We start from the raw sequence: 22605 nt of genomic DNA, 5'->3' as shown, positions 1-22605 counted from the left end.
CCTACAACTTATAGAATACTTTTATACACTTGAGAGTGTACATATAATTATAAACGAAAATCTTGTGGTCTGTTAATATATTGAAATGATTGTTATGATAAACCTATGAACTCACCAACCTTTTGGTTGACACTTTAAAGCATGTTTATTCTCAGGTATTAAAGAAATCTTCCGCTGTGCATTAGCTCATTTTAAGGATATTACTTGGAGTCATTCATGGCATATTTTGAAAGACGTTGCATTCAAGTCATTGAGTTCATCAAGATTATTATTAAGTCAATTATAGTTGGATGTATTATGAAATGGTGTGCATACCGTCAATTTTCGTTGCAAAAAAAGTTTGTCTTTTAAAAACGAATGCAATGTTTGTAAAATGTATCATATAGAGGTCAAATACCTCGCGATGTAATCAACTATTGTGAATCGTTTATAATGTATATGAACGGGTCCTTTCACTCTAAAACTTTAGAAATTACATAAGTATTTCTTCAATAATATTATGAATCAATACTTCATTATTTGTTGATACATGATGCTAGTTTTTGTGAAATTCTTGTGAACTTCGCCAGGTACGAATGATGTTATTTGGAAAGTTTCGAGTACATCGATGATGAAAGTGTAAAATCAAACATATATTTAAATAATACAGTTGGTTTCTTATGAGTTGGAATTTATTGAATTGATACAGAATTTGTAGCTAACGATGGTTAAGTTGTGGACGAAGGACGTACCTCATTGCATATTAGTAATATGAATTAACCGAGTAGTTAAGATTCACACATAATAGCTTAGTATGGAAAGATTTATTTTGATCTCAAAATTTATATATATATATAAAATATACATATAATTTCTTCAGAGGGAGTGAGTTAATACTTCATAACTCGTTGATACAATATACGCATTATTGATTCGTAATGATGTCCATAGTGATTCTTGAACTGACGGAGTTTGTGATGTTATAGGTGCTGCTGATTCTGATGACACTGAAGGCACTGAGTGTGATGATGATGCTACGGTACTGTTGATGCTGTTGGTAAAACAAGTCTAGCTTATAAATCACGCATCATTCTTGTCAGGGTTTCTACTCTTCCTTCTATTATATCGATTCACTCATCTGATTTATGGTTAGGGTTAGAATAGATAATCTCTAAGACTTTAGAGATTACATAATTGCCACAGAGTGTTTCTCCAATGAAGTTATGAATCAACACTTCATCGTTTGTTGTTGTTGGTATTCCTTGGTATCTACAGCGCGTATGACATTGGTGCTCGTGGGACAGATTGTAAAGTTGTGTAACATCCCAACCCGTTAACCAACCAAAAACGCGGAATAAAAAAAAAATTTAAAACTGATCTGGAGGGTGCGCGGCGCGCACCACTGCCTGTGCGCGGCGCGCACAAGGCCTGAGACAGTTCTGATCAAAATGTCCATTTTTCGCGAAAAGATCTTCGACTTCCCGACACTTTTAGACCAAACGCTTTTAACAACAATTTATATTAGTTAAAACTAACACGTTCCAATAATAAAATGAGTTTTACGAGACCGGGCCCACATCGGCCGTTTTACGACTTTCGTACAAAATACAAGTTTCGACCACATGATTTTTAACACAAAATAAAGACCGAGCATGGCGATTGGGGATACGCTACCCAATCCTAATCAATCCAAAAGCAAGATCTTCTAAAGCAACTACGCGAGTCCACTAGTCCCACGCTTACCCGAGCAACCGCATCCATGCAAATCTATAAAAATGTAAACAACGAGAGGGTAAGCTAACGCTTAGTGAGTGAAAATATACTACATACATATATATGCATAAAATGGACACGCCACGAAATAACAAATACCGCATACCGAAGCATCCATATATAAGGCACTACATTAAGCATACCGTACAATCTCTAAGCAACGAGCTAAAGATACAACAACAATATATAAGTTCACCAACGACGATGTGAACCACGCCAAATAGCTACACCCGGAGGGTTAGCTACAACACAACAATACATTAATATATAACAATATAAACGAACAAGGTTAACACCTTCACCCAATACCGAGAACCAAATACCACAATGAAGATTGGCCGAACTACACGAGCCTTAGTAATCCGAAACCACACGAGATTACTATCTTCACAACATCGAGGTTGGCCGAACTACACGAGCCTTAGTAATCCGAAACCACACGAGATTACTACCTCAATAAGATGACCGAACTACACGAGTCACCATGAATCCGAACTACACGAGATTCATTTTGATAAGATGACCGAACTACACGCGTCATCGTGAATCCGAACTACACGCGATTCACTTCTCCAACTCAAAACCCTTCGCCATTGGGGTTATATCATCCACATCACAACCACGTGTGATAGTGTACACACAAAATGCGTACCTCGCCAAAGGTGGTCAACCAAAACGCACAACCGTGCCAATTGGATCTAAACGCAAGTCCATCAAAATCCACCTATATGTGAAGTGAGCTCTATAACCGAGGACCACTTCACCCGACCCGCACCCATCCTACACATACATATGCACATAGGATATTAACACTCACCTTGTCGCCTTGATGAATGCTTCCAAGTAAACCGAAACTCGCCAATGGAAAGTACCTATTCCATTATCACAAATTCAACAACACACTTAGATTGGATTTACAAACCAACCCAATTTGACACTTTGTGCAAATTCGACCCAAATGCACTTCCAAGTACAAACCGCGCCCAAAATTAACCAATAATCACTAACACAAGTGAGAATGGTCCTAACACGCCAATTAAACCCGAACACAAGTGTTAAACACTTATCATTCCCCAAATTGCCCATAAACCCTAATTTTGACCCATAAGGTCAAAATCTCACCATTTACAAATTTCGACACCAAAACACCTTTAACTCGATTTTATACTTAAACTTAATCCATTTTAAGTTTATAAACCTCATTAAATCGCCAATTGGGTCATAATCATCACTAAACCCTAATTTTGACCCAAAGTCAAAACTAGTCAACCAAATAACCCTAAATGGGTTTCAATACTTCCATAATCACTAACTTAAGTGATTAAACCCAATTTCAAGTCCTAATCATGGCCAATTAGTTCACCAACCCAAAATCCACCAACAATAACAACAAACCCGATTACTAGCATCACTAAACTCACTCCAAGAGTTTAAATGGGTTTCTCATCAATTTAAGTTCAAACCCTAACTTGATTATCAAAATCAAACAATGAAATTCGGAGTTAGAACTTACCACAACCACCAAAACGTAGCTAGGAACGAGGTGAACAACTTTAAAACCCGAGACTTTGATCAATTCAAGCTCCTTCTTCTCCAAAACCCCAAATCTCTCTCTAGAAATCTCCCTCTCTCTCTAGAATGATTTGAGAGTGTTAATGGATGTGAAATGTGATCCAAAATTGAATCTAACCAGCTGATATGGCTTCACATCCGGCCTCAAGTGAAAAGACCAAAAAGCCCCTCATTAAACCCAAAATAGAAAAAACAGAATTCTGTCGCTGGGCTCGTGCGCGGCGCGCACCCATGGGTGTGCGCGGCGCGCACCCATGTCTGGGCAGAATCTGAGCTTTGTTTAATTACACAATGCTTCCTGCACTTTATGTAGCATAATTACACTTCCGTATAATAAATATTAGGGTCTTACAACTCTCCCCCACTTAGAATCGATCACGTCCTCGTGATCCTCGTCACTTAACCAAACGGACCACACTCCACGGTCCTCAAACATAAGTCCCAACCGACCTTCCTAGGCAATTCTTCCCAATGAATCGCCTTTAAAAACTAAATCGTCACCCGCGATTTATCAAATCCACCAATCCGAGCACTAAAACCATGCTCATTCCCTAACATCGGAAAAAAATCAACCAATCTCGTACCGAGATATCAATCCCTTAGCGTACCCTTACCGAGTACAACACTAAAAGCAACCAAGTCTCAACCTAAGGTCAACAACCCGAACGATGAAGACCGAACCAAACGAACCCTTACGGATTACACCAATCACTAAACATCCCTTGTAGTGCGCCATACGACCAATACGCAACTACCGTAACATCATAATCCAACGGCTAGAACCGATAGCACCCAAAACGACTATGGAAACGCAAAACCCAAGGTGTACGAAATCAACCATCGTCACACCCGTAACAAACATGTGAGCGAAACACGGCTAACGCATCACTAAACATACAACATGGTCCTCACGACCCCACCATCAGTGTATCAAACAACCGATAGATCAAACAACACGGTCCTTACGACCCCACCATTGGTGTATAAAACAACCAATAGATCAAACATCCCGGTCCTTACGACCCCACCATCGGTGTATAAAACAACCGACGGAGCACGCAACACACGAAGGCTGGCCGAAAACACACGCGCCTTAGTGAATCCGAACTACACGCGACTCACTACCTTCACTACAACAACAAACGGGAATGGCCGAACTACACGCGCCATAGTGAATCCGAACTACACGAGAGTCACTATCCCAGAGGAATGACCGAACTACACGAGTCATTTGTGAATCCGAACTACACGAGACTCACTCCTCCACACAATGACCGAAACCACACGAGTCATTTGTGAATCCGAACTACACGAGATTCACTTCCACAACATCGAGGTTGGCCGAACTACACGAGCCTTAGTAATCCGAAACCACACGAGATTGCTACCTCAATAAGATGACCGAACTACACGAGTCACCATGAATCCGAACTACACGAGATTCATTCCGATAAGATGACCGAACTACAAGCGTCATCGTGAATCCGAAAACACACGCGATCCACAACCATGATGAAGTCAGCGGACCCGAAGATCATGCTTCACCAATCTCAACACCGGATGAAGTCAGCGGACCCGAAGATCATGCTTCACCGATATAACACCACGCTCATGATGAAGTCATCGGACCCCGAAAGTCATGCTCCACCAATCACGTACTCCCATGATGAAGTCAGCGGACCCTAAAGATCATGCTTCATCAATCAACCATACCATAATGAAGTCAGCGGACCCCGAAAGTCATGCTTCATTAATCACAATCCCATGATGAAGTCAGCGGACCCCGAAGGTCATGCTTCATCTATCACATACGCACTTTCGGCCTCAATCACCGAGTCGTGCAACATCACGCTCTGCTACACTACAGTGAACCCTAGCGGACCACTAACCATCCATAATCGAGCAAGAACCACCTATACCAAACATAGGTACCAAACAATAATTCTCCAAAAGAGAACCCGACACACACCTCCCTTAACCGAAGGAGTTCACCTTGCTCGCCACACACGTCAATTATCTCTCAACGAGATTTACCACATTACCACCTCGGTGGAAATTTCCAATCCAAAACATAAGTACAATTTATCCGAAATCGTACTCTACCACAAATCGACCAGAACTAGGTCTCGACAAAATTTCCGGATCTACCAAAAACATCATCCGAAATCTCACACTAAATCTTCCTCGTGCGGGAGTGTAACTCCCCCACTTGGAACCACGTTCCGATACCACAACCTGTACACCCGTACAATGTTACCAAGGTAGACTTTACCAACAATTGGGTACACACGACCCATCACCACATCTTGCTCCAACCTTGAGCACACGATGGATTTCAAACCATCCTTAAACACTTCGAACGAAAAGTGTACTACGATTTCACAAACCATACCCTCGCAATCATCCAATTGCTTTAGTTTGTCAAATTTCACCTAGTCACTCATGTACCTAAGGGTTTCTCCAGGTACCCTAAGTACAATGTAACCACAACCTAATCGGAGTCGAACACCACGCTAGTAGGTATAAAAGAGGCACCTAATGTTACGTCATAAAGACTCCATTACCAACACACATCGAGATTTAAAACACTCGATCTCAAGGGTTCCAACCAACCGACGAACCTCATGATTCATCACTTCATCATAAAAGCGAACACGCGCTTAACAACCAAACACCAAAACCATTTCCGTGGCTTGGTAGAAACGTTTCCCAAATACTAAGGAATGCTTGGTTGCACCAAGTCTTACGCCCTTTGCCCGTCAATCAAACATCAACATATGGTACTTCCTTTAGGAACATCACCCACAACAATAACATGCACAACAAAAGGCATACTACACAAACTCAAACGGCACTTAATAAATAATCAAAAGACATATTTATTAAATTGAAACGTACCTTAACGTCTCCTTGCCGCACCCGTCCCCGCTAACTTGGGACATTCTGACTTACGATGTCCTTCTTTTTGGCAATTGAAGCACACCATACCATCACCCTTTGGTACCGAACATTCCCAAGACTTGTGACCCCTTACGCCACAATTGTAACATCTATCCGCACTAGAATCTGACATACCCGTTCGCGTACCACCCGTGCTCACACTCGGAACCTTAGCCCTATTACTCGGAGCACCATACGAAACGACCCTTCGCTCACTTGAAGGTTCACCCTTTTTCGATCGTGAATACGACTCGAAACCTCTAGCCAAGTCGAATAATTCCGAAAACGATTTCGCTTGACCCCGACTAATTTTACCTTTCAAGTCATCATTCAAGGTCCGATAGAAATCCCCCATCAACAAACGATCATTCCCCAAATACTCCGGACAAAAACGAGCCTTCGCCATAAAGGTCGTCTTGAGAGTACTCAAATCCATAGATCCTTGTCGCAAATTTCGCAACTCATTACGCAATTCCCACAAATCGGCCGAAGTCCGGAACTCCTCGAAGAATTCCTCCTTAAAGTCGTCCCACGATAAATCCATAAACGTCTCGCCACCGACAAGATCAATCTTACCATCCAACCAATCCCTTGCCCTACCCCGCAATAAACTCGTAGCGAGTCTCGTCTTTCTCTCAAGAGGGCAATCAAGAGTACGGAAACATCCTTCGACGTCCGAAATCCAAGTTGTGCTTATCAAAGGATCCGGTTTCCCGTCATACATCGGGGGTTTAGTCCTCATGAAGCTCTTAAAATAACGCTCCATTTCACTACTACCCCGAAATTCGGAATACTTCCTATCAATTCTTTCTTCCAACGTGCCCATTTGCTCCGCAACGGTGGCCGCAACTCTAGCGTTAAACTCCAAATCGTTCGTCTCGATCCCACTTCCCGTCGCCATTCTAAGGAATGCAAAGCGATTAGATCACGAACGTATAAAACCACACACACAACACCGCCCCATCTTGCTAAACACTCGTCGTACATCACTTGTTAGACACGATTTGCACCCGTAATAAGGTTTGCAAGTCCTTATTACGCACACACGTCGTCTCAACTCGTTAGTACAATGACCGCCTCGCTCGATGATATAACCAACACAACCAAAATTCTACGCGGTACAAACACACGCGAGAATTATTACCACAACACAAATAATATATTAATAATATCCGCATTACCAATATAAACGTTAGTCGACCTATAAACAAGGCACTAACTAAACCCATTCCGACCCGTAATCCTACAAGTCCCGCAACAAATTAAGCACACACAAAAGTCTAAGTCTAGGCACCTATCTCAAGTCACCTAAATCCCTTAGACCATGCTCTGATACCACTTGTAACATCCCAACCCGTTAACCAACCAAAAACGCGGAATAAAAAAAAATTTAAAACTGATCTGGAGGGTGCGCGACGCGCACCACTGCCTGTGCACGGCGCGCACAAGGCCTGAGACAGTTCTGATCAAAATGTCCATTTTTCGCGAAAAGATCTTCGACTTCCCGACACTTTTAGACCAAACGCTTTTCACAACAATTTATATTAGTTAAAACTAACACGTTCCAATAATAAAATGAGTTTTACGAGACCGGGCCCACATCGGCCGTTTTACGACTTTCGTACAAAATACAAGTTTCGACCACATGATTTTTAACACAAAATAAAGACCGAGCATGGCGATTGGGGATACGCTACCCAATCCTAATCAATCCAAAAGTAAGATCTTCTAAAGCAACTACGCGAGTCCACTAGTCCCACGCTTACCCGAGCAACCGCATCCATGCAAATCTATAAAAATGTAAACAACGAGAGGGTAAGCTAACGCTTAGTGAGTGAAAATATACTACATACATATATATGCATAAAATGGACACGCCACGAAATAACAAATACCGCATACCGAAGCATCCATATATAAGGCACTACATTAAGCATACCGTACGATCTCTAAGCAACGAGCTAAAGATACAACAACAATATATAAGTTCACCAACGACGATGTGAACCACGCCAAATAGCTACACCCGGAGGGTTAGCTACAACACAACAATACATTAATATATAACAATATAAACGAACAAGGTTAACACCTTAACCCAATACCGAGAACCAAATACCACAATGAAGATTGGCCGAACTACACGAGCCTTAGTAATCTGAAACCACACGAGATTACTATCTTCACAACATCGAGGTTGGCTGAACTACACGAGCCTTAGTAATCCGAAACCACACGAGATTACTACCTCAATAAGATGACCGAACTACACGAGTCACCATGAATCCGAACTACACGAGATTCATTTTGATAAGATGACCGAACTACACGCGTCATCGTGAATCCGAACTACACGCGATTCACTTCTCCAACTCAAAACCCTTCGCCATTAGGGTTATATCATCCACATCACAACCACGTGTGATAGTGTACACACAAAACGCGTACCTCGCCAAAGGTGGTCAACCAAAACGCACAACCGTGCCAATTGGATCTAAACGCAAGTCCATCAAAATCCACCTATATGTGAAGTGAGCTCTATAACCGAGGACAATTTCACCCGACCCGCACCCATCCTACACATACATATGCACATAGGATATTAACACTCACCTTGTCGCCTTGATGAATGCTTCCAAGTAAACCGCAACTCGCCAACGGAAAGTACCTATTCCATTATCACAAATTCAACAACACACTTAGATTGGATTTACAAACCAACCCAATTTGACACTTAGTGCAAATTCGACCCAAATGCACTTCCAAGTACAAACCGCGCCCAAAATTTACCAATAATCACTAACACAAGTGAGAATGGTCCTAACATGCCAATTAAACCCGAACACAAGTGTTAAACACTTATCATTCCCCAAATTGCCCATAAACCCTAATTTTGACCCATAAGGTCAAAATCTCACCATTTACAAATTTCGACACCAAAACACCTTTAACTCGGTTTTATACTTAAACTTAATCCATTTTAAGTTTATAAACCTCATTAAATCGCCAATTGGGTCATAATCATCACTAAACCTTAATTTTGACCCAAAGTCAAAACTAGTCAACCAAATAACCCTAAATGGGTTTCAATACTTCCATAATCACTAACTTAAGTGATTAAACCCAATTTCAAGTCCTAATCATGGCCAATTAGTTCACCAACCCAAAATCCACCAACAATAACAACAAACCCGATTACTAGCATCACTAAACTCACTCCAAGAGTTTAAATGGGTTTCTCATCAATTTAAGTTCAAACCCTAATTTGATTATCAAAATCAAACAATGAAATTCGGAGTTAGAACTTATCACAACCACCAAAACGTAGCTAGGAACGAGGTGAACAACTTTAAAACCCGAGACTTTGATCAATTCAAGCTCCTTCTTCTCCAAAACCCCAAATCTCTCTCTAGAAATCTCCCTCTCTCTCTAGAATGATTTGAGAGTGTTAATGGATGTGAAATGTGATCCAAAATTGAATCTAACCAGCTGATATGGCTTCACATCCGGCCTCAAGTGAAAAGACCAAAAAGCCCCTCATTAAACCCAAAATAGAAAAAATAGAATTCTGTCGCTGGGCTCGTACGCGGCGCGCACCCATGGGTGTGCGCGGCGCGCACCCATGTCTGGGCAGAATCTGAGCTTTGTTTAATTACACAATGCTTCCTGCACTTTATGTAGCAAAATTACACTTCCGTATAATAAATATTAGGGTCTTACAAGTTGAGGTTTACGACACGGTTGTGGTTGGGGGTGGGAACGGTACTGTTGGCGTTGATGATGGTAGTACTGGTTATACTGCTGGTGCTGCTGCCGGTGTTTGTAACCTTTGCACCATATTCTCCAAAGACACTACCCGAGCACGAAGCTCGTTGACTTTTTCTATTACACCGGGGTGATTGTCGGTTCGGACGAGCGGATAAATAAAATCTAGAATTTGATGTAGTATATAATCGTGACGAGATACTCTGGAAATGAGAGAGAAAATGGTGTTTTGGACAGGTTTGCCGATAAGTGCTTCAAGTTCTTCGCCAAGAGGGTAATGTGGTGGATGGAAAGGATCGCCTTCTTCTTGTCTCCAATGATTGAGGAGGCTACGAACCCATCCCCAATTCATCCAAAATAGATGATGGCTGATTGGTTGATCCATTTCAGTCACACTGCTTTCGGAGCTTGAGTGGGATTCCATATCGGAATTCGAGGGACTTGAACTAATGACGAATTCCATTTCGTTCGATTGAATAAAGGATTTTTCGATATGAAATGATTTTTCGGCTATCGGGTAGTATTCTAATTACATAGAATATCTATATATATAGTGCAAAAGATTTCGTAGATTACGGAGTAATTTACAAAATATGTCATGCAAAGTTTACAGTAACAGATACGCTAAGATATGAATTTTGTCTATACACTATTCATGCAATCAATGCAGTAAGATGTGTCTAGACTAAGAATGATAAGCAGGCAATTTCTGACAAAAATGATAAGCAAAACTTTTGACATGCAGACACGGTTGAAGTCCAGACTCACTAATGCATCCTAACTAACGACTATCAGTTAGACACACTAATGTAGACCTGGTTCGCTAAGACCATCGCTCTGATACCAACTGAAAGGACCCGTTCATATACATTATAAATGATTCATAATAGTTGATTACATCGCTACGTATTGGACCTTTATATGATACATTTTACAAACATTGCATTCGTTTTTAAAAGACAAACTTTCTTTTCATCTAAAGTTGACAGCATGCATACCATTTCATAATACATCCAACTATAATTGACTTAATAATAATCTTGATGAACTCAATGACTCGAATGCAACGTTGTTCGAAATATGCCATGAATGACTCCAAGTAATATCCTTAAAATGAGCTAATGCACACCGGAAGATTTCTTTAATACCTGAGAATAAACATGCTTTAAAGTGTCAACTAAAAGGTTGGTGAGTTCATTAGTTTATCATAATCCATCAATTCCATAATTTTAATAATCCACAAGATCCTCATTTCTCATAAATATCATTACACTCGCAAGTGTATAAAATCCATTCGTATGATGAACACCTGGTAACCGACATTATCATAATGCATATAGAATATCCCCCGCATACTCGCAAGTGTGCCATAAATATTGGCAATCGCAATCACCATTTAAATAGAAGTACTAAAGCATTCCAAATTCGAGAATAGGGTTTGTTAGGCCCATAGATCTATCTTTAGGATTCGCGTCAATTAGGGGCCATTTCCCTAATTCTTAGGTTACCAAGTTAAAGGGGCAATATTCGGTATAGTAATCCAACCATAGAATGTAGTTTCAAGTACTTGTGTCTATTTCATCCAACATTTATAAAAACGGCACATGTATTCTCAGTCCCAAAAATATATATTGCAAAAGCATTTAAAAAGGGAGCAAATGAAACTCACAATACTGTATTTTGTAGTAAAAATACATATGACGTCATTGAACAAGTGCAAGGTTGGCCTTGGATTCACGAACCTATATTAATTATATATATTTATATGTTTGATCAATATCTGTCTAACAATTTAGGTCAAGTCGTAGTGTATCACATTCCTAATGCTCGAGACTAAATATGCAAAAGTCAACAAAAGTCATATTGACCAAAATGTCTTCCAAAATTTATACATGATTATTATATAGTTTTAAATATAGTCGTTTTATATATTTAAATATTTTTAACAGATTTTATTAAAGTAAATAATATAGTTCTTTTATTAATAAATAAAATTTTATATTAAAATTTATATAATAAAAATATACTTTTATATATCTTAAGTAATAAAATTTATAAAGTTCATTTAATATCATAAAAATAATATGAAAGGTATTATTAATGTAATTATATTATACGTAGTAAAATATCTTTGTATCACATATTTATTTGATAAAATAATATTGATAATAATAATAATAAGTAAAAGTTGTATTATTTTGTAATAATTATTACTATTCTACTAATAAAAATAACAATAATTATATTTTCTAAAAATGATAAAATGATAATTTTTATTAATAATAGTACTAAAATGATAATAATAATGATGTTTCATATTAACAATGATATTTTTATTAAAAATAATAATTTTAGTAAAAATGATAGTTTTAATATTAATAATACTTTTAATAACAATAATAGTAAAATAATGAAAACGATATTTTTCCTTTAAATCAATATCTTACAATATCTTAATTTCATCATGATACTCATACTCATTATTTCCTAATCGTTTCGTTTAATAGCTTTTAGTCGTCTTTTATATCGCGTTCATATTAATAATAATAATAGTAATCATAATAATTAGATGTTACTAATATTAGTTTTAATTATAATAATACTAATAATAATAATATTAATGATAATACTAATAACTATTTGAATGATAATAATAATAATAATAATAATAATAATAATAATAATAATAATAATAATAATACTAATTATAACCTTAACGATAATAACGATAATAATAATAATAATAATAAAAATAACAATAATATCTTTTATTAATAACGGCAATGATAATAATAATAATAATAATAATAATAATAATAATAATAATAATAATAATAATAATAATAATAATAATAATAATAATAATAATAATAATAATTAGATTATAACGACGATAATAACGACGATAATAATAATCATTTTTACAAAAATTCAATTGACTATAACTTCTAAACCATTCATCGAAACCATTCGATATCTAAATGAAAAGTTCTCAATTTTTCGCTAGCTTTCCAACGACATGCATATCATATACCTTATCTTAATAGCATATGCATTTAATTCAAGATTCGACATAACCTATCTAACGACAATAATGAACGTATAAGCATGCATAATCCTATATACTCGAGCACTAGTCAGGGATACACTAATAATATATAAAAGTTAAGTTATGAGGGCTCACGTATCAATATTGAGATTCAATATTGCAGGAAAAGTACGTAGACACAACGGGGATGATAAATACTAGTTTGACTCACGAGCAATACTCCCGAACCATACCCATAACCTCCTTAGCTATAACCCATAATTTTCTTAGCTCTATCCCGCTCGAAAAACAATTTCGAAATCACTCGGACAGCACTCCGTCGTAATATTTTATGTATACTAATAATATCTTGAAATAATACTGAGTAAATATATATATATGTAAATCGATTGAGAGAGTTTAGAGAAAATATTTTCAAGTTTCTATGAAATAATGAAACCTATTGAATTCTATTTATAATAGATTTTTGAATTATTAAAGTGAATTATTAAAGGATGAATTATTAAAGTGAATTATTAAAGTATGAATTATTAAAGATAATTATTAAAGTATGAATTATTAAAGTGAATTATTAAAGTATGAATTATTAAAGTGAATTATTAAAGTTAAAGTAAAGTAAAAATAAAGTAAATATAAAGTTTAAGTATAGTAAAAGTACAAAACTATGTACGTATAATACGCGTATAAATATATATAATATTAATTTAAATCGTTATATATATTTAATAAAATAAAATATAAATATCGTTATCTTTATCATACTGGTTAAGTAATGAGTTGTCCAAAGTGGTTCTAGATATTTATAAAAATTATATACGTTTTAATAATAAAGTTCTTTTTAAACTGAAAGTGTTTTTGTACGTTTGAAACTAAATCAAATAAATATGATAATTTTATTTTCCAAAACTAAATATATTTAAAAATCATTTTGTTTAAAGGTTAAAATAATGGAAATCGTTATATCATAAAACGTTTTAGAAAAGTAGAATCATATATATTCATAATAGGTTTCAAGTTTTTAAATTACAGTCTGTTGGTGAAGTATGGGATAAAGTCCAAAGGTTAAATAAACGTATGAAATCATCTTAATGAAAAATGTCGAGTTACTTAACTTGTCGATATCCAACATCTAAGTTATTTACACTCCACGTTCTTACTTATAAATCACTTTACCATTTTTTGAATGTTGTCAAAAAGAATAGATTTCTTAAATCAAAGTGGACCTCATAACATGGACCCGTAATCATATCACAATGTATCTGATAAATCAATCATTTGATATTATCTTCTAATTCCATCGATAAACATATTGAAATAAATACGTTCGTGTAAAGTATTATACGTTTAATACTTTATTAATATTCTCAAGTTATAATATATATATATACATATATATACATATCTATTTATATATAATGGTTCATGAATCGTCGGAATTTGGTCGAGGTTATAATGAATGTATGAACACAGTTTAAAATTCTTGAGATTTATCTTAACAAACTTTGCTTATCGTGTCAGAATAATATGAAGATAAAGTTTAAATTTGGTTGGAAATTTCTAGGTTGTCACAGGTCACACTGCGGTTGACCGTGGTGGCGACCGTGCAACTTGTTTTCATAAAACTGCGTTGCAATTTAGTTTAGGGTTCTGCAGCTAGCTGTGCGGTCGACCGTACCTTGACCATGTATTTAGGTGATCTTTTAATTTCATTCTTTAAGCTATGTTTGACTTGGTCTTTTGCAAGATAAAGTATGAATTAGTGACCTTGCATGTTTTATGTTAAGATGTCAGTCATCACTTATGCATATGTATGTGTCATCATCAAAACATATTCTTTGGTTAATCATCATACTTAAGTTTGTCGTTTAGTTCATTAACAAACATTCAACCAACATTCTCCCCCTTTTTGATGATGACAAACATACAAGTGATGAGGGACATTCTGCTATAAATACGCAAGTGTTAACAATCACTTATATCCATCTTTCTGTAGTGACCCGAACTTTTCCATGTTTATATATATTAATTGAGATTGATATTTATATGATTAAATGTTTCCAACATGTTAAGCAATCAAACTTGTTAAGACTTGATTAATTGAAATATGTTTCATATAGACAATTGACCACCCAAGTTGACCGGTGATTCACGAACGTTAAAACTTGTAAAAACTATATGATGACATATATATGGATATATATATATATATAGTTAACATGATACTATGATAAGTAAACATATCATTAAGTATATTAACAATAAACTACATATGTAAAAACAAGACTACTAACTTAATGATTTTTAAACGAGACATATATGTAACGATTATCGTTGTAAAGACATTTAATGTATATATATCATATTAAGAGATATTCATACATGATAATATCATGATAATATAATAATTTAAAATCTCATTTGATATTATAAACATTGGGTTAACAACATTTAACAAGATCGTTAACCTAAAGGTTTCAAAACAACACTTACATGTAACGACTAACGATGACTTAACGACTCAGTTAAAATGTATATACATGTAGTGTTTTAATATGTATTTATACACTTTTGAAAGACTTCAATACACTTATCAAAATACTTCTACTTAACAAAAATGCTTACAATTACATCCTCGTTCAGTTTCATCAACAATTATACTCGTATGCACCCGTATTCGTACTCGTACAATACACAGCTTTTAGATGTATGTACTATTGGTATATACACTCCAATGATCAGCTCTTAGCAGCCCATGTGAGTCACCTAACACATATGGGAACCATCATTTGGCAACTAGCATGAAATATCTCATAAAATTACAAAAATATGAGTAATCATTCATGACTTATTTACATGAAAACAAAATTACATATCCTTTATATCTAATCCATACACCAACGACCAAAAACACCTACAAACACTTTCATTCTTCAATTTTCTTCATCTAATTGATCTCTCTCAAGTTCTATCTTCAAGTTCTAAGTGTTCTTCATAAATTCCAAAATTCTAGTTTCATAAAATCAAGAATACTTTCAAGTTTGCTAGCTCACTTCCAATCTTGTAAGGTGATCATCCAACCTCAAGAAATCTTTGTTTCTTACAGTAGGTTATCATTCTAATACAAGGTAATAATCATATTCAAACTTTGGTTCAATTTCTATGACTATAACAATCTTATTTCAAGTGATGATCTTACTTGAACTTGTTTTCGTGTCATGATTTTGCTTCAAGAACTTCGAGCCATCCAAGGATCCATTGAAGCTAGATCCATTTTTCTCTTTTCCAGTAGGTTTATCCAAGGAACTTAAGGTAGTAATGATGTTCATAACATCATTCGATTCATACATATAAAGCTATCTTATTTGAAGGTTTAAACTTGTAATCACTAGAACATAGTTTAGCTAATTCTAAACTTGTTCGCAAATAAAAGTTAATCCTTCTAACTTGAATTTTAAAATCAACTAAACACATGTTCTCTATCTATATGATATGCTAACTTAATGATTTAAAACCTGTAAACACGAAAAACACCGTAAAACCGGATTTACGCCGTCGTAGTAACACCGCGGGCTGTTTTGGGTTAGTTAATTAAAAACTATGATAAACTTTGATTTAAAAGTTGTTATTCTGAAAAAATGATTTTTATTATGAACATGAAACTATATCCAAAAATTATGGTTAAACTCAAAGTGGAAGTATGTTTTCTAAAATGGTCATCTAGACGTCGTTCTTTCGACTGAAATGACTACCTTTACAAAAACGACTTGTAACTTATTTTTCCGACTATAAACCTATACTTTTTCTATTTAGATTCATAAAATAGAGTTCAATATGAAACCATAGCAATTTGATTCACTCAAAACGGATTTAAAATGAAGAAGTTATGGGTAAAACAAGATTGGATAATTTTTCTCATTTTAGCTACGTGAAAATTGGTAACAAATCTATTCCAACCATAACTTAATCAACTTGTATTGTATATTATGTAATCTTGAGATACCATAGACACGTATACAATGTTTCGACCTATCATGTCGACACATCTATATATATTTCGGAACAACCATAGACACTCTATATGTGAATGTTGGAGTTAGCTATACAGGGTTGAGGTTGATTCCAAAATATATATAGTTTGAGTTGTGATCAATACTGAAATATGTATACACTGGGTCGTGGATTGATTCAAGATAATATTTATCGATTTATTTCTGTACATCTAACTGTGGACAACTAGTTGTAGGTTACTAACGAGGACAGCTGACTTAATAAACTTAAAACATCAAAATATATTAAAAGTATTGTAAATATATTTTGAACATACTTTGATATATATGTATATATTGTTATAGGTTCGTGAATCAACCAGTGGCCAAGTCTTACTTCCCGACGAAGTAAAAATCTGTGAAAGTGAGTTATAGTCCCACTTTTAAAATCTAATATTTTTGGGATGAGAATACATGCAGGTTTTATAAATGATTTACAAAATAGACACAAGTACGTGAAACTACATTCTATGGTTGAATTATCGAAATCGAATATGCCCCTTTTTATTAAGTCTGGTAATCTAAGAATTAGGGAACAGACACCCTAATTGACGCGAATCCTAAAGATAGATCTATCGGGCCCAACAAGCCCCATCCAAAGTACCGGATGCTTTAGTACTTTGAAATTTATATCATATCCGAAGGGTGTCCCGGAATGATGGGGATATTCTTATATATGCATCTTGTTAATGTCGGTTACCAGGTGTTCACCATATGAATGATTTTTATCTCTATGTATGGGATGTGTATTGAAATATAAAATCTTGTGGTCTATTGTTACGATTTGATATATATAGGTTAAACCTATAACTCACCAACATTTTTGTTGACGTTTAAAGCATGTTTATTCTCAGGTGAATACTAAGAGCTTCTGCTGTTGCATACTAAAATAAGGACAAGATTTGGAGTCCATGTTTGTATGATATTGTGTAAAAACTGCATTCAAGAAACTGATTTCGATGTAACATATTTGTATTGTAAACCATTATGTAATGGTCGTGTGTAAACAGGATATTTTAGATTATCATTATTTGATAATCTACGTAAAGCTTTTTAAACCTTTATTTATGAAATAAAGATTATGGTTTATTTTAAAAATGAATGCAGTCTTTGAAAAACGTCTCATATAGAGGTCAAAACCTCGCAACGAAATCAATTAATATGGAACGTTTTTAATCAATAAGAATGGGACATTTCAGTTGGTATCAGAGCGTTGGTCTTAGAGAACCAGAAAATTTGCATTAGTGTGTCTTATCGAGTTTGTTAGGATGCATTAGTGAGTCTGGACTTCGACCGTGTTTACTTGAAAAATGATTGCTTAACAAATTTTGTTGGAAACTATATATTTTTAACATGTGAATATTATGTGATATATTAATCTCTTAACGTGTTTGATATTATGTGATAGATGTCTACCTCTAGAACAAGTCCCATTGACTCACCTAATAATAATGAAGAGTCAAATGTAAATTGGAATGATTCGTGGACTGATTCACAAGTTCCCGAAGAGGAACCGGAAGAAGAGTCGGAACCGGAAGAAGAATCGGAACCGGAAGAAGAATCGGAACCGGAAGAAGGAATAGAACCGGTGGGGGAAATAATAAAACGGTTAAGTAAAAGAAAATCCTCAACCAACCGACCAAGGTTAATTATGGTCAATGGTGTTTCCGCCAAGGAAGCAAAATATTGGGAGGATTACCAATTCTCCGATGAATCGGATTCCGACGAGAATTCCGATGATGTTATAGAAATTACCCCAACTGAATTTAAAAAGGCAAAAGAAAATAATAAGGGAAAGGGTATAAAAATAGAGAAATCTAATTCCAACCCCGATGAACTTTATATGTATCGTCAACCCCCGAAGTCCTTAAGTTGTAACAATGACCCGGGAACCTCTAAACCACCAGGTTTTTCTAAACCAATGTGGAAAATAACGGCTCGTATTAGGGGAACATCATATATCCCTAGAAACTTGGCAAAACGAACCAAAACCGAAGAAGAAGAAACAAGCGAGTCAGAATAAGATAGTTGTATTCGTGTGGTGTAATATATGTAATATAGTGTGCTTATGCTTTATGATATATGTAAAAATTGCTTGTATTAATAAGTATTTTTTTTATGAATCTAACTCTCGTCTATTTTACAGTATAAAAACACAAAATGGATAGACAACCCAATATTTTAAGAGACCTACCCGGAGACATGATTGATGAAATCTTGTCTAGAGTCGGTCAGAATTCTTCGGCACAACTATTTAAGGCGAGATCAGTTTGTAAGACATTCGAAGAACGTTCCAAGAATGCCTTGGTTTATAAAAGGCTTTCGTTCGAAAGATGGGGGATATCACATTGGGAAATCCATAAGTTACGATGTGTTTACTTTGACGCATATATTGCGGGGAACCCAAATGCTATTTTACGCAACGGGTTAAGAAATTATTTTGACTCAGTATATCCGAATATAGGACTTCGTGATTTAGAAAAAGCGGCTAACATGCAACATAAAGAAGCATGTTATGCTTACGGATTAGTAATGTTCGCTTCTCACCAAAGTGAGAACAAGAGCATCGGGCTACAACTATTAAACAAAACGTTCCCACAAGTGACGGAGTCGGTAATTGGGGTAAGAAATGAGGTTTTTAGATTGTTACGGGACTGTTGGACATTACGTAACCCTCGTCCCTTTGACGATGTTACAACACGCTGTCTTATCAACGGCCATAACGGTTATGTTCCACAAGACCAAGGATGGGAAGTAGTCCTAGTAAAACCAGAATGCATGACTTGTTTCTGGACGTATGAATTACGTGTCTTTATTGCCTTTGCTGAACGACTTGTGTACTAGCTAGAATTATCTTCACAATTATCTTGTATCAAAGTTATTTTGTGCTATATTTCATGCTTTATGTAAAATAAGCGGTATTGTAAATTTGTAAAATATTGTATAAAAGTTTGAACTTATAATCAGTTTTTCATATAGAATTGTAGTAGTTGAATTGTATATTAGCTACTAAGTATGAACTTAACGGGTAGGTACTACCCGAATTTAAACTTATAAAATGCTAATATGAAGAAAAAGCTTTTATAAATGAGTTCATATTATGCTACGAAATACTATTAACTACTCTTAATATTCTGTATGATTAACTTGTTCCATTTGACTATTTTGAAGGAAATGGCACCGACTACTCGACACACCGTGAATATGAATGAAGAGGAATTCCGTACTTTTCTAGCTTCAAACATAGCCGCAGTACAGGCTGCGCTACATACCAACAATAACCTTGGATCTGGCAGTACAGGAAATCGTGTAGGATGCACCTACAAAGAATTCACTTCCTGCAAACCTTTGGAATTTGATGGAACCGAAGGACCGATCGAATTGAAACGGTGGACCGAGAAGGTCGAATCGGTGTTTGCCATAAGTAAGTGTACTGAAGAGGACAAAGTGAAGTACGCTACGCATACCTTCACAGGTTCTGCGTTAACATGGTGGAATACCTATCTAGAGCAAGTGGGACAAGATGATGCTTACGCACTACCGTGGTCAGCATTCAAGCACTTGATGAATGAGAAGTACCGTCCCAGAACCGAGGTCAATAAGCTCAAGACAGAACTTAGAGGGTTACGAACCCAAGGATTTGATATTACCACGTACGAAAGACGATTCACAGAATTGTGCCTATTGTGTCCGGGAGCATTCGAAGATGAGGAAGAGAAGATCGACGCGTTTGTGAAAGGATTACCGGAAAGAATCCAAGAAGATATAAGTTCACACGAGCCCGCCTCCATACAACAGGCATGTAGAATGGCTCACAAACTAGTGAACCAGATTGAAGAAAGAATTAAAGAACAGACTGCTGAAGAGGCCAATGTGAAGCAAGTCAAAAGAAAGTGGGAGGAAAACGGTGATAAGAATCACCAATACAACAACAACAGCAATTACAACAATAATCGCAACAATTATCCCAACAATCGCAACATCAATCGCAACTACAACAAACGGCCCAACAACAACAACAACAACAACAACAATAGCAACTACAACAATCATCCCAACAATAATAATAACCACAACAACAACAACAATCAGAAGCAGCTATGCCAAAGGTGTGAAAAGTATCACTCGGGGTTCTGCACCAAATTTTGCAACAAGTGTAAAAGAAATGGTCATAGCGCGGTGAAGTGTGAGGTCTACGGACCAGGGGTTAATAGAACGAAAGGAACAAATGGTGTCGGAACGAGTAATGGCGGAGCAAGTAGTGTCGGAGCAAGTTATGCCAATGTAGTTTGTTATAAATGTGGAAAACCGGGCCACATTATTAGAAATTGCTCGAACCAGGAGAACACGAATGGACAAGGCCGCGGAAGAGTTTTCAATATTAATGCGGCAGAGGCACAGGAAGACCCGGAGCTTGTTACGGGTACGTTTCTTATTGACAATAAATCTTCTTACGTTTTATTTGATTCAGGTGCGGATAGAAGCTATATGAGTAGAGATTTTTGTGCTAAATTAAGTTGTCCATTGACGCCTTTGGATAGTAAATTTTTACTCGAATTAGCAAATGGTAAATTAATTTCAGCAGATAATATATGTCGGAATCGAGAAATTAAACTGGTTAGCGAAACATTTAAGATTGATTTGATACCAGTAGAGTTAGGGAGTTTTGATGTGATAATCGGTATGGACTGGTTGAAAGAAGTGAAAGCAAAGATCGTTTGTTACAAAAATGCAATTCGCATTATACGAGAAAAAGAAAAACCCTTAATGGTGTACGGAGAAAAGGGCAACACGAAGCTACATCTTATTAGTAATTTGAAGCCACAAAAACTAATAAGAAAAGGTTGCTATGCTGTTCTAGCACACGTCGAGAAAGTACAAACTGAAGAAAAGAGCATCAATGATGTTCCCGTCGCAAAAGAATTTCCCGATGTATTTTCGAAAGAATTACCGGGATTACCCCCACATCGATCCGTTGAATTTCAAATAGATCTTGTACCAGGAGCTGCACCAATAGCTCGTGCTCCTTACAGACTCGTACCCAGCGAGATGAAAGAACTGCAAAGCCAATTACAAGAACTTTTAGAGCGTGGTTTCATTCGACCAAGCACATCACCGTGGGGAGCTCCTGTTTTGTTTGTCAAGAAGAAAGATGGTACATTCAGGTTGTGTATCGACTACCGAGAGTTGAACAAACTTACCATCAAGAACCGCTACCCACTACCAAGAATCGACGACTTATTTGATCAACTACAAGGCTCGTCTGTTTATTCAAAGATTGACTTACGTTCCGGGTATCATCAAATGCGGGTGAAAGAAGATGATATTCCAAAGACTGCTTTCAGAACACGTTACGGTCATTACGAGTTTATGGTCATGCCGTTTGGTTTAACTAATGCACCAGCTGTGTTCATGGACCTTATGAACCGAGTGTGTGGACCATACCTTGACAAGTTTGTCATTGTTTTCATTGATGACATA

The sequence above is a fragment of the Rutidosis leptorrhynchoides genome, chromosome 6 (assembly GCF_046630445.1).
Source record: "Rutidosis leptorrhynchoides isolate AG116_Rl617_1_P2 chromosome 6, CSIRO_AGI_Rlap_v1, whole genome shotgun sequence".
Classification (NCBI taxonomy): domain Eukaryota; kingdom Viridiplantae; phylum Streptophyta; class Magnoliopsida; order Asterales; family Asteraceae; genus Rutidosis; species Rutidosis leptorrhynchoides.
This window is presented reverse-complemented; position numbering follows the sequence as displayed.